General features: G+C 34.5%; 1 protein-coding gene across 2 annotated transcripts in view; it reads right to left on the bottom strand.

Annotated features, from left to right (window-relative positions):
* Positions 1 to 10,555, bottom strand: part of LOC114331302 (tubulin glycylase 3A) — a 154,285-nt gene that overhangs the window by 70,753 nt on the left and 72,977 nt on the right. The gene's annotated exons all lie outside the window — the stretch shown is intronic.

Raw genomic sequence — 10,555 nt, 5'->3', positions numbered from 1 at the left:
TTCTAAACAATGCTAAGACAGTTTCAAATAAATAAAGGATACTACAGGTGCCTGTTGTTTTCGATAACACGACAATGAATGTGGTGTGGCATGAGTCATTTTTACTATGGTATATGTAGTTCAAATTACACAAATACCCACTATCTCTCAAATATTATATTACATACATTTTTATTGTTGAAATGTTTGTCTGATAAAAATCGGTCCGGGTTAGCCGGAGTTCCGGGTTATCGGGGGCCGACTTATCGGGGTTCCACTGTATATGTAGAAAACAGAAATATATACTCCTTAATGCATGGATTTCATTAATAAACGTATAGGGTACCACGAGAATGGGAGCATTTTTTATTATTTTTTATTATTAAACGCGGTTTTTATTATTTTTTTATGATGCTCATGATCGAGATAGTGCACCAAAATTTGTGAATAAGTAGGTCATGACGTAACTAAGTAAAATCTCCAGGGGCGGAACTCTGCGGGACCGACAAAGGGGTGGGGGCAGGGGCGAATATAAAAATTATAAGGGTTTTCGTGACGTTCGTTTTTATACTCACCCCTGCCTACCACCCTTTGTACCCCAAGCAACGTTCCGCCCCTGAATATGTTACTTAGTTGCGTCATGACCTACTTATTCCCAAATTTTTGTGCACTATTTCGATCATGAGCGTCACAAAAAAAATAATAAAAACCGCGACTTTGACCCCTTATAACTATCCGCGTCCCCCACTCTGGTTTCCGGCTCTGGGGATTTTACTTAGTTATGTCGTTGTCTAGTTATTCCCAAATTTTGGTGCACTATTTCGATCATAAGCGTCACAAAAAAAAATAATAAAAACCGCGACTTTGACCCCTTATAACTATCCTCGTCCCCCACTCTGGTTTCCGGCTCTGGGGATTTTACTTAGTTATGTCGTTGTCTAGTTATTCCCAAATTTTGGTGCATTATCTCAATCACCAACGTCAGAAAAAACCCCTTATAATTTTTATATTCAGCCCTGCCACCACACCTCTTTGTCGGCCACGCAGCGGTCCGCCCCTGGAGATTACTTAGTTACGTCATGACCTACCTATCACCAAATTTTGGTGCACTATCTCGATCATGAGCGCCACAAAAAAAATCTCGTCCCCCACTGTGATTTCCGCCCGTTGGGGAAAGTCATGTACACAACTAATTCAACATATCCCCGTATAGTTTTTCCATATTACTTATCACGCACAAAATCTGCTCCCAGCACTTAGACTATTTGTAAGCTAAATGAAAAAAAATTGGATATTTTTCTTGGTATTCTTTGCTTTGGTTATGACTAGTGTGACCAACTCCAATTCAGTCGAATTCGGGACAAGGCTGAAAAAAATACCTAAAATCCGGGACTTTTCGTTGAAAATCGGGCTATTTTTTTAATATAGAATTAAAAATAATCATTCTATTGATTATTTAACATTTTTATGTTGACAAATTTTTTTTTTTTGATGGGATGGATTGTAACGATAATTACATTTTTGTTAGTTTTTGACGTGTTGACTTCCAATCCGGAAATCGTTCTCAAAAAAGGCAAAATTAGAAAATCAACTGATGTTAGATTTCCATGTAAATAGAACCTTATGTTAATATAAAAATATATTTATCATTGTTATCATTATTTAGTATCCATGCTTTTGAATTGTCTTTTCAGAAGACGATAATTAAAATACTGAAACGGGAAAAAGTCCAGAGTTTGTGTTTTCGTAGAACTATAATACCACGATATAAAATGCATGCATTTTGGATGTGCTATTACACTCTAGGAATTGTCGACTTTTTTCGTCCCACGAATCCAATTTGATGTGAATTCTTGAAGCATAACGTACTCAAAATTTCAAAATAAAATTTTACCAAAGTGTTGAAAAACCGGATGGCCCGGAAGCCTTGTCCGGGACGCCGGGACACGACTTTGTAATTCGGGCCATGTCCCGGATTTTTCGGGCTAGTTGGTCACACTAGTTATGACTAATTAGGGAAAAACTTTCTGAAGGATTTGTGTAGTGAGTATCATCATTATGTTGCAACATGAACATGAGTATAATGCATTTTTTTAATGTACGTGAGTTAGTTTTAACATTGAAAACATCTCCCAAAACAACAAAATGGAAGTCAGAATAGATGTCAACTAACATAGACTATAGACATCGTCTGTTACGCAGACGACGCAATTTTGTTAGCCCAAGGTGAACATAGTCTGTAAAGATTTGTCAATATGACAATTTAATCTCAGAAAACCAAAACAATAATAATCAGTAAAGAACCAATCATATACGATATACATATAAAATATAGATTAATATTGATGGTATCAGTATTGAACAAATAGTGGACAAAGAAGTGAGTAATCAAATACAAAAATATGACTGGCAGAATGTCTTAATAACACTAAACCTTGTTTCAGATGAAGAATGACGCAACTGTAAATAGGGTTAAAATGGGGGGACTAAATTAAGATAATGAAATTCGGACCAATATTGATGAAAATAAGAGCCATTGTCATAAGAATAAACGGCATAATAAATATTAAAAAATAGTTTTTTTGTACAGAAAAATTTTCAGATCAAGAATGACGCAATTGTAGATAGGGTTTAAAATGGGGGGATTAAATTGAGATAATGAAATTCGAACCAATGGGGATGAAACTAAAAGCCATCATTGTAAGAATAAACGACAAACCGATGCTCCGGACGGTTACTCTTTATTTAATCACTATTTTAAATATTTAAAATTTTTTAGATAAAGAATGACGCAACTGTAGATGCGGTTGAAAATGATGGGATTAAATTAAAATAATGAAATTCGAACCAATAGGGATAAAAATAAAACCATTGTAAGAATAAACGCCATACCGATGCTCCTGGACGATTAGTTCTCATTTAATCCCCATTTTAAATACCGGGTGTCCACTTATATTTTCCCCCATTTTAACTGCCTATAACTTCTAAACGGCTCAAGATAGAAATATGCGGTTTTCACTGAAATGTTTTATTTTAGTAAAAGTTTTGTCTGAATGGATGGAATTTTTTATATCGCTTTCAAATATGAAATAAAAAATGGCGGATTTTTGAAAAAAATTTTGTTGACTTTTTTTTAATGGAACACCTAGTATATTTTTTTGTAAATTGAAAGAAAGGTCATTCACCTATACAGCGATATAAAGTTTTTCAAAATCGGTTGTCAAATCACTGAGTAATTAATTTTTAAAATGAGGGGTGCAACGTGGATATCACATACCTAAATAGCATAACTAAGCAAGTTATGTGATTTCCACATTGCATCTCTCATTTTAAAAATTAATTGCTCAGTCATTTGACAACCGATTTTAAAAATTTTTATATCGCTGGATAGATAAATGACCGTTTTTTCAAGTTTTTAGGTAAATAACCATTTTTTATATCGCTTTTAAATAAAAAATGGCTTATTTAAAAAAAAAACGTTGTTGACTTTTTTTATTAAAACACCCAGTATATTTTTCTGTGTCTTGAAAAAACGGTCATTTACCTATACAGCGATATAAAAATTTTTAAAATCGGTTGCCAAATGACTGAGCAATTAATTTTTAAAATGAGAGATGCAATGTCCAAATCACGTAACATAATATCATTTTGCTCAGTTATGTTATTTAGGTATGTGATATCCACGTTGCACCCCTCATTTTAAAAATTAATTACTCAGTGATTTGACAACCGATTTTAAAAAACTTTATATCGCTGGATAGGTGAATGCCCTTTTTTTCAATTTACAAAAAAATATACTGGGTGTTCCATTAAAAAAAAGTTAACAACGTTTTTTTCAAAAATCCGCCATTTTTTTTTTCGTATTTGAAAGCGATATATAAAAAACTCAATCCATTCAGACAAAACTTTTACTAAAATAAAATATTTCAGCGGAAACCGCATATTTCTATCTTGAACCGTTTAGAAGTTATAGGTAGTTAAAATGGGGGAAAATATAATAGTCTAAGAGCTGGGAGCGGATTTTGTGCATGATAAGTAATATGGAAAAACTATACGGGGATATGTTGAATTAGTTGTGTACATGACTTTCACCAACGGCCAGAAACCAGAGTTGGGGCCGAGGGTAGTTATAAGGGGTCAAAGTCGCGGATTTTATTATTTTTTTTATGACGCTCATGATCGAGATAGTGCACCAAAATTTGGGAATAAGTAGGTCATGACGTACTTAAGTAAAATCTCTAGGGGCTCAACGCTGCGTGGCCGACAAACGTGTGGGGGTAGGGGTGAATATAAGAAATATGAGGGGTTTTTTGCGACGTTCGTGATTGAGATAGTGTACCAAAATTTGGGTATAAGTAGACCATGACATAAATAATTAAAATCCCCATAGCCGGAAACCATAGTGGGGAAGGAAGGTAGTTATAAGGGGTCAAAGTTCCGTTTTTTATTATTTTTTTTGTCACGCCCATGATCTAGATAGCGTGCCAAAATTTGGGAATAAGTAGGTCATGACGTAACTAAGTAAAATCTCCAGGGGTGGAACGCTGCGTGGCCGACAAAGGGGTGGGGCAGGGGTGAATATAAAAAAATGTAAGGGGTTTTTTGCGACGTTCGTGATTGAGATAGTGCACCAAAATTTGGGAATAAGTAGACCATGACATAAGTAAGTAATATTAACAGAGGCGGAAACCAGAGTGGCGGACGAGGGTAGTTATAAGGGGTAAAAGTCGAGGTTTTCATTATTTTTTTTTGTGGCGCTCATGATGGAGATAGTGCACCAAAATTTGGGAGTAAGTAGGCTATGACGTAACTAAGTAAAATCTTCAGGGGCGGAACGCTGCTTGGGGTACAAAGGGATGGTAGGCAGGGGTGAGTATAAAAATATATGGGGGTTTTTTTGCCATTAGTGATCGAGATAGTGCACCAAAATTTGGGAATAAGTAGATCATGACATTACTAAGTAAAATCTCCAGGGGCGGAACGCTGCGTGGGAGACAAATGTTTTGCCGGGTCACAAAAAAAATAATACACACTGCGACTTTGACCCCTTAAAACTACCCTCATACCCAACCCTGGTTTCCGGCTCTGGGGATTTTACTTAGCTAAGTCATGGTCTACTTATTCCCAAATTTTGGTGCACTATCACAATCTAGCACGTCGCAAAAAACCCCTTATATTTTTTATATTCACACCTACTCCCACCCCTTTATCGGCCACGCAGCGTTCCACCCCTGGACATTGTATTTAGTTACCTCATGACCTACTGATTCCCAAATTTTGGTGCACTATCTCAATCATGAGCGTCACAAAAAAAATAATAAAAACGGCGATTTTGACCCCTTATAACTACCCTCATGCCCAATTCTGGTTTCCGGCTCTGAGGATTTTACTTAGTTATGTCATGGTCAACTTATTCCCAAATTTTGGTACACTCTCTCAATCACGAACGTCGCAAAAAATCCCTTATATTTTTTGTATTCACCCCTGCTCCGCCCCTTTGTTGGCCACGCAGCGTGCCACGCCTGGAGATTTTACTTAGTTACGTCATGACCTACTGATTCCCAAATGTTGGTGCACTCTCTCGATCATGAGCGTCACAAAAAAAAAAATAAAAACGGCGAATTTGACCCCTTATTACTACCCTCACCCCCAACTCTGGTTTCCGGCTCTGGGGATTTTACTTAGTTATGTCATGGTCAACTTATTCCCAAATTTTGGTACACTCTCTCAATCACGAACGTCGCAAAAAACCCCTTATATTTTTTGTATTCACCCCTGCCCCACCCCTTTGTCGGCCACGCAGCGTTCCGCCCCTAGAGATTTTACTTAGTTACGTCATTACCTACTTATTCCCAAATTTTGGAGCACTATCTCGATCATGAGCGTCATAAAAAAAAATTATAAAATCCGCGACTTTGACCCCTTATAACTACCCTCGGCCCCAACTCTGGTTTACCGTAGTTGGTGAAAGTCATGTACACAACTAATTCAACATATCCCCGTATAGTTTTTCCATATTACTTATCACGCACAAAATCCGCTTTTATCTCTCCGACTATAAGTGGACACCCGGTATATAAAAGTCGTTTTTTGCTCTCCTGAAAAATTTGGCTTTTTGCAGTTACGTCATTCTTATTCCGGACCGGCGATATGGCGAAACCGACATATTAACACTGAGTACCAACAACGTGGGTACGAACAATAATGAATAATGATACATGTGTTACCGGCCAAACCCGATTTCAGGACAAACTAGTTTGTCCTAAGCGCGTTAGGAAAAACTAGTATGGCCTAGGCTAAACTAGTTTGTCCTAAGCAAAACTAGTTTATCCTGATATAAATACACACACTTCAGGGCAAACTAGTTTATCCTGATATAAAGACGCACACTTCAGGCCAAACTAGTTTATCCTGAAGTGTATGTTTTTATATCAGGATAAACTAGTTTAGCCTAGTCTAAACCAATTTAATCTAGTCGAAAGTAATTGATTACATATTGGTTAAACGTATGTTTAGAAGACACTATTTTAAGAGTTGTAAGACTTTTACGTATTTAGGATAAATGATAAACCGAGATGGCACCTGTATGAAAGATATAGAAATGAAAATAGTAGGTACCGGGAAAACAAGCCGCGAAAGCACTCCATGGAGTAATATGGAAGAACAGTCTAACTAAAGAAAACAAAAAAAGATATTTCCGGGCATGGTGCTGAATATTACCCTACAAGAGCGGAAGAATGGCCAGTGACAACAATAATACGAAATAAAATACGAACAGTTGAATTGGAGTTTATGAGAAGGTGTCTTCAAATTACAAGGTAGGATAGAATAAGAACAGAGGAAATATGAAACAGAATAGAAGTAGAATGCTTAATTGCAAAAAAGTTGTGGTAGTAAAAGTATAGCCCATGAAATGGTACGGGCATGTACAAAGAATGGCGGAGCACAAGTGGCCGAAAAGATTACTGGACTGGGACCCGCGGGGAGGAAGACCTGCTGGGAGATGGAAAGCTCACATAGGAAATGCTATGATAGATAAAGACCTCAGAGATGGCTACTGGGAGAATAGAGTGCTATGGAAGACGAAAACGGCAAACTCATAATGGGAAAAAGCCAAGAAGAAGAAAGTAATTCAGCGAACTAGTGCGGCTTAACATAAATAACAAATTGAATAAAATACTTTGTTCTTGGAAAAATAATCATTTTTATTAAAATTATAATTATTCTGTAACGTTACAAACGTCACATCTTTGATATTTTATTTTTAAATAATTATTTTATTTGATTTTCTTTAATATTTCATTAACAATAATTTTCTTCTATTTGTTTTACCAGTTTTCTTCGTTAAAAACTCGTTGGCGCCCTCTTTTATTATCTTCTATTTACTATATCCCTTTTCATTTAAATCATCAATTGAACATACTGAACGTACCCTGTATATTCTTACTAAGTATCTGTTTTTCAATACGGAACATGCCCGCCACTGCCTATGTCGCACTGTCATGAAAGTGACACTTCATCCCTACTCGCTGACATTTCAATAGGGAACTTGCATAAAATTTAAAATTGGAAAAAAATGTTATAAATCACAACAGAACATAATTTAAAACATGTATCAATGATAAAAAAATTTTGTTTGTCTTTCGTTTTTCCCCTAAAGACGATTAAAAATTCAAATTACTCCAGCCAGCAAAAAACGCGTCGTGACGTCATATGGTTTTGCATTTACATTTTACACCAAAAAGTAAACAAAATTAATTAGACATTATAAACGTCAGTAAAAAATACAGTTATGTGACGTTAAAAGTGTTTTTGTTCGTTTGAACTATTCATAGAAAATTTTTACTTTTACAAAATGGTTTTATTTTCAATAGTAAACCTTCTTTTCTTTCCTTCTTCAAAAACTGTATCAAACTCCAATCTCAACAAACTGGTATATATTATTACAACGACATACGATAAATGTCATTAGAATATAAATATTTTTCCTTTATTACCCTACGACGAGCTGGCCAAATACCCAAGTAGGTGGAGGCCAATAAACTAAAGAAGGAAAAGAAGAATATACCTAAATATAACGCTGTGTCTAGGTACACGCTAACGTGTACGCAAATAAAAAAGTTAGTGTCAGAGTGTTGGAATTTGTTTAATTGCGTGGTGTTTATACTTTAATTTAAATATTGATTAGTAAAGAGATTTCTTATTTTTTATTTGTTTAGTGTTTGTTTTTAAATTAACTATGCCGTGTGGACAATTATTTAGTTGTTTTAATGAGTTTAACAACATTTTAAAACAGTATGAAAAAGTTAGGAGACTATAAATTAATATATTTATTTTTTAGTTATAAGTGAAATACAGTATTTAGTGAAGTAGGTTTTGTGTAAATCCGTGACTGCATAAATATAATGTCAATAATGTGTAATAATTGTTTAAATTTAAACAAATTAAGGCAGTGCATTAATTTTTTAACTGATTTCTGTGCAATTTATTTAGGTATAAGGAATTTAAATTGATTAGTAGGTATTAATTAAATACATTTTAAAATTTATCACATAGGTACCTATTATAATTAATCGTCGTTTGGAAATTGTGATTTTTATTTTTAGGAAAAACTGTGCTTGTAGAAAAAGTATAGTGTGAAACACGTGCAGAAAGGTAATTTCTCACTCGTTTGAATTGCGGCACTCGCTTGCGCTCGTACCGCAACTTTTCAAACTCGTGAGAAATTAGTACCTTTCTGCACTTTTTGCACAATATACTATTTCCTAACAAGTGCAGAAAGTCATTCTTTTCCGCACGCGACTGCAGTTTGCCGAACGACGCGAAGCGGGAGTTCGGCAAGCAGTCGAGTGCGGAAAAGAGACTTTCTGCAAGAGTTAGGAACAATATTTTTTCTAAGAGTCTTTAAAAAATTACCAAATCTTAATCAATTAATTTAATTAATATGAAAATACATACACAAATTAATTCCTTGACAAGGTTGTCAAAACCAAACTTTCAATATAATTAGTTAGCATGACGACGATCTTGGTTTCCATGACGATGATTCAAAACGACTGTTATTGTCTACCGATTTGACTTTCGAATATTATGTCAAAATAATTTTATTTCATCGAATTGTCGCGTTAATTTCATTAAAACAGGAACACAATAAGATATATTTGAAATAAATTAATAAATAATATCTAAATATTAGTTTATTGCATGTATTATAATTACTTTAAGGCCATATTAACATATCCAAATTAACACGCGTGCGGAAAAGTAAAAACCGCGTGCGGAAAAGTAACACGCGTGCGGAAAAGTAACAAGCGTGCGGAAAAGTGAAACTTTCTAAACTAAAATGCGTGCGCGAAAGTAGACATTTTTGCACGCTCGTAGAAAAAAAATATTGCGTTGGCAGATCACCTTATAGTCCATGTAGTGAGACCGCTCCCGTCTGAAAAATTTCTGACTCAGCTTCTTTGTGGATTCCTATTCAAAAATATCCCCTTTAAACAAATGTGAAGGGTGCCGGGCGGAATTTTTGGGCAGAAATTGTTTAAACAATTTTTTTAAACAAATACAAAAGATCACGTTTTTTTTCTCTGGAACATATATTTTTAGGTTTTTTTGGGTTATTTTAAACAAGAAAGGTATCGTGTAATTTTTCCTAAAAATTGATAGTTTTCGAGTTATAGGCGATTTAAAATCTGAAAAATGCCAAAATACGTATTTTCGAGGCTTAAAAACTCATATTTAAATTAGTATTTTTGAGGTTACCAGATACTTAAATTGAAGATTAAACATTCAGCTCCAAGATTCTGAAGAATCACGTCTAACCTTAATTTATACCGTTGTTTTTTAATTGTTAAATATGCGTGCTTATCCGACGTTTTTGCCGATGCGGCGAGCTCTATTTCAAAAATCTCCTATTTTCCTCCGAAAGATATTTTTTCTAGATTTTTTGGGATATTCTAAATAAAATAAGTTTCTTGACTTTTTTTCAAAAGTTAATAGTTTTAAAGTTATAAGCGATTTAAAATCCGAAAAATGACAAAAAAACGCATTTTTGGATTTTAAATCGCTTATAACTTTAAAACTATTAACTTTTGAAAAAAAGTCAAGAAACTTATTTTATTTAAAATATCCCAAAGAATCTAGAAAAAATATCTTTCGGAGGAAAATAGGAGATTTTTGAAATAGAGCTCGCCGCACCGGCAAAAACGTCGGATAAGCACGCATATTTAACAATTAAAAAACAACGGTATAAATTAAGGTTCGACGTGATTCTTCAGACTATTGGAGCTGAATGTTAATTCTTCAATTTAAGTATCTGGTAACATCAAAAATACTAATTTAAATATGAGTTTTTAAGCCTCGAAAATACGTATTTTCGCATTTTTCAGATTTTAAATCGCCTATAACTCGAAAACTATCAATTTTTAGGAAAAATTACAAGATACCTTTCTTGTTTAAAATGACCCAAAAAACCTAAAACTATATGTTCCAGAGAAAAAAAAAGGTGATCTTTTGTATTTGTTTAAAAAAATTGTTTAAACAATTTCTGCCCAAAAATTCCGTCCGGCACCCTTCA

The sequence above is a fragment of the Diabrotica virgifera genome, chromosome 1 (assembly GCF_917563875.1).
Source record: "Diabrotica virgifera virgifera chromosome 1, PGI_DIABVI_V3a".
Taxonomy (NCBI): Eukaryota; Metazoa; Arthropoda; class Insecta; order Coleoptera; family Chrysomelidae; genus Diabrotica; species Diabrotica virgifera.
Note: the sequence above shows the minus strand (reverse complement) of the source record. Positions and strands in the feature narration are given on the sequence as shown.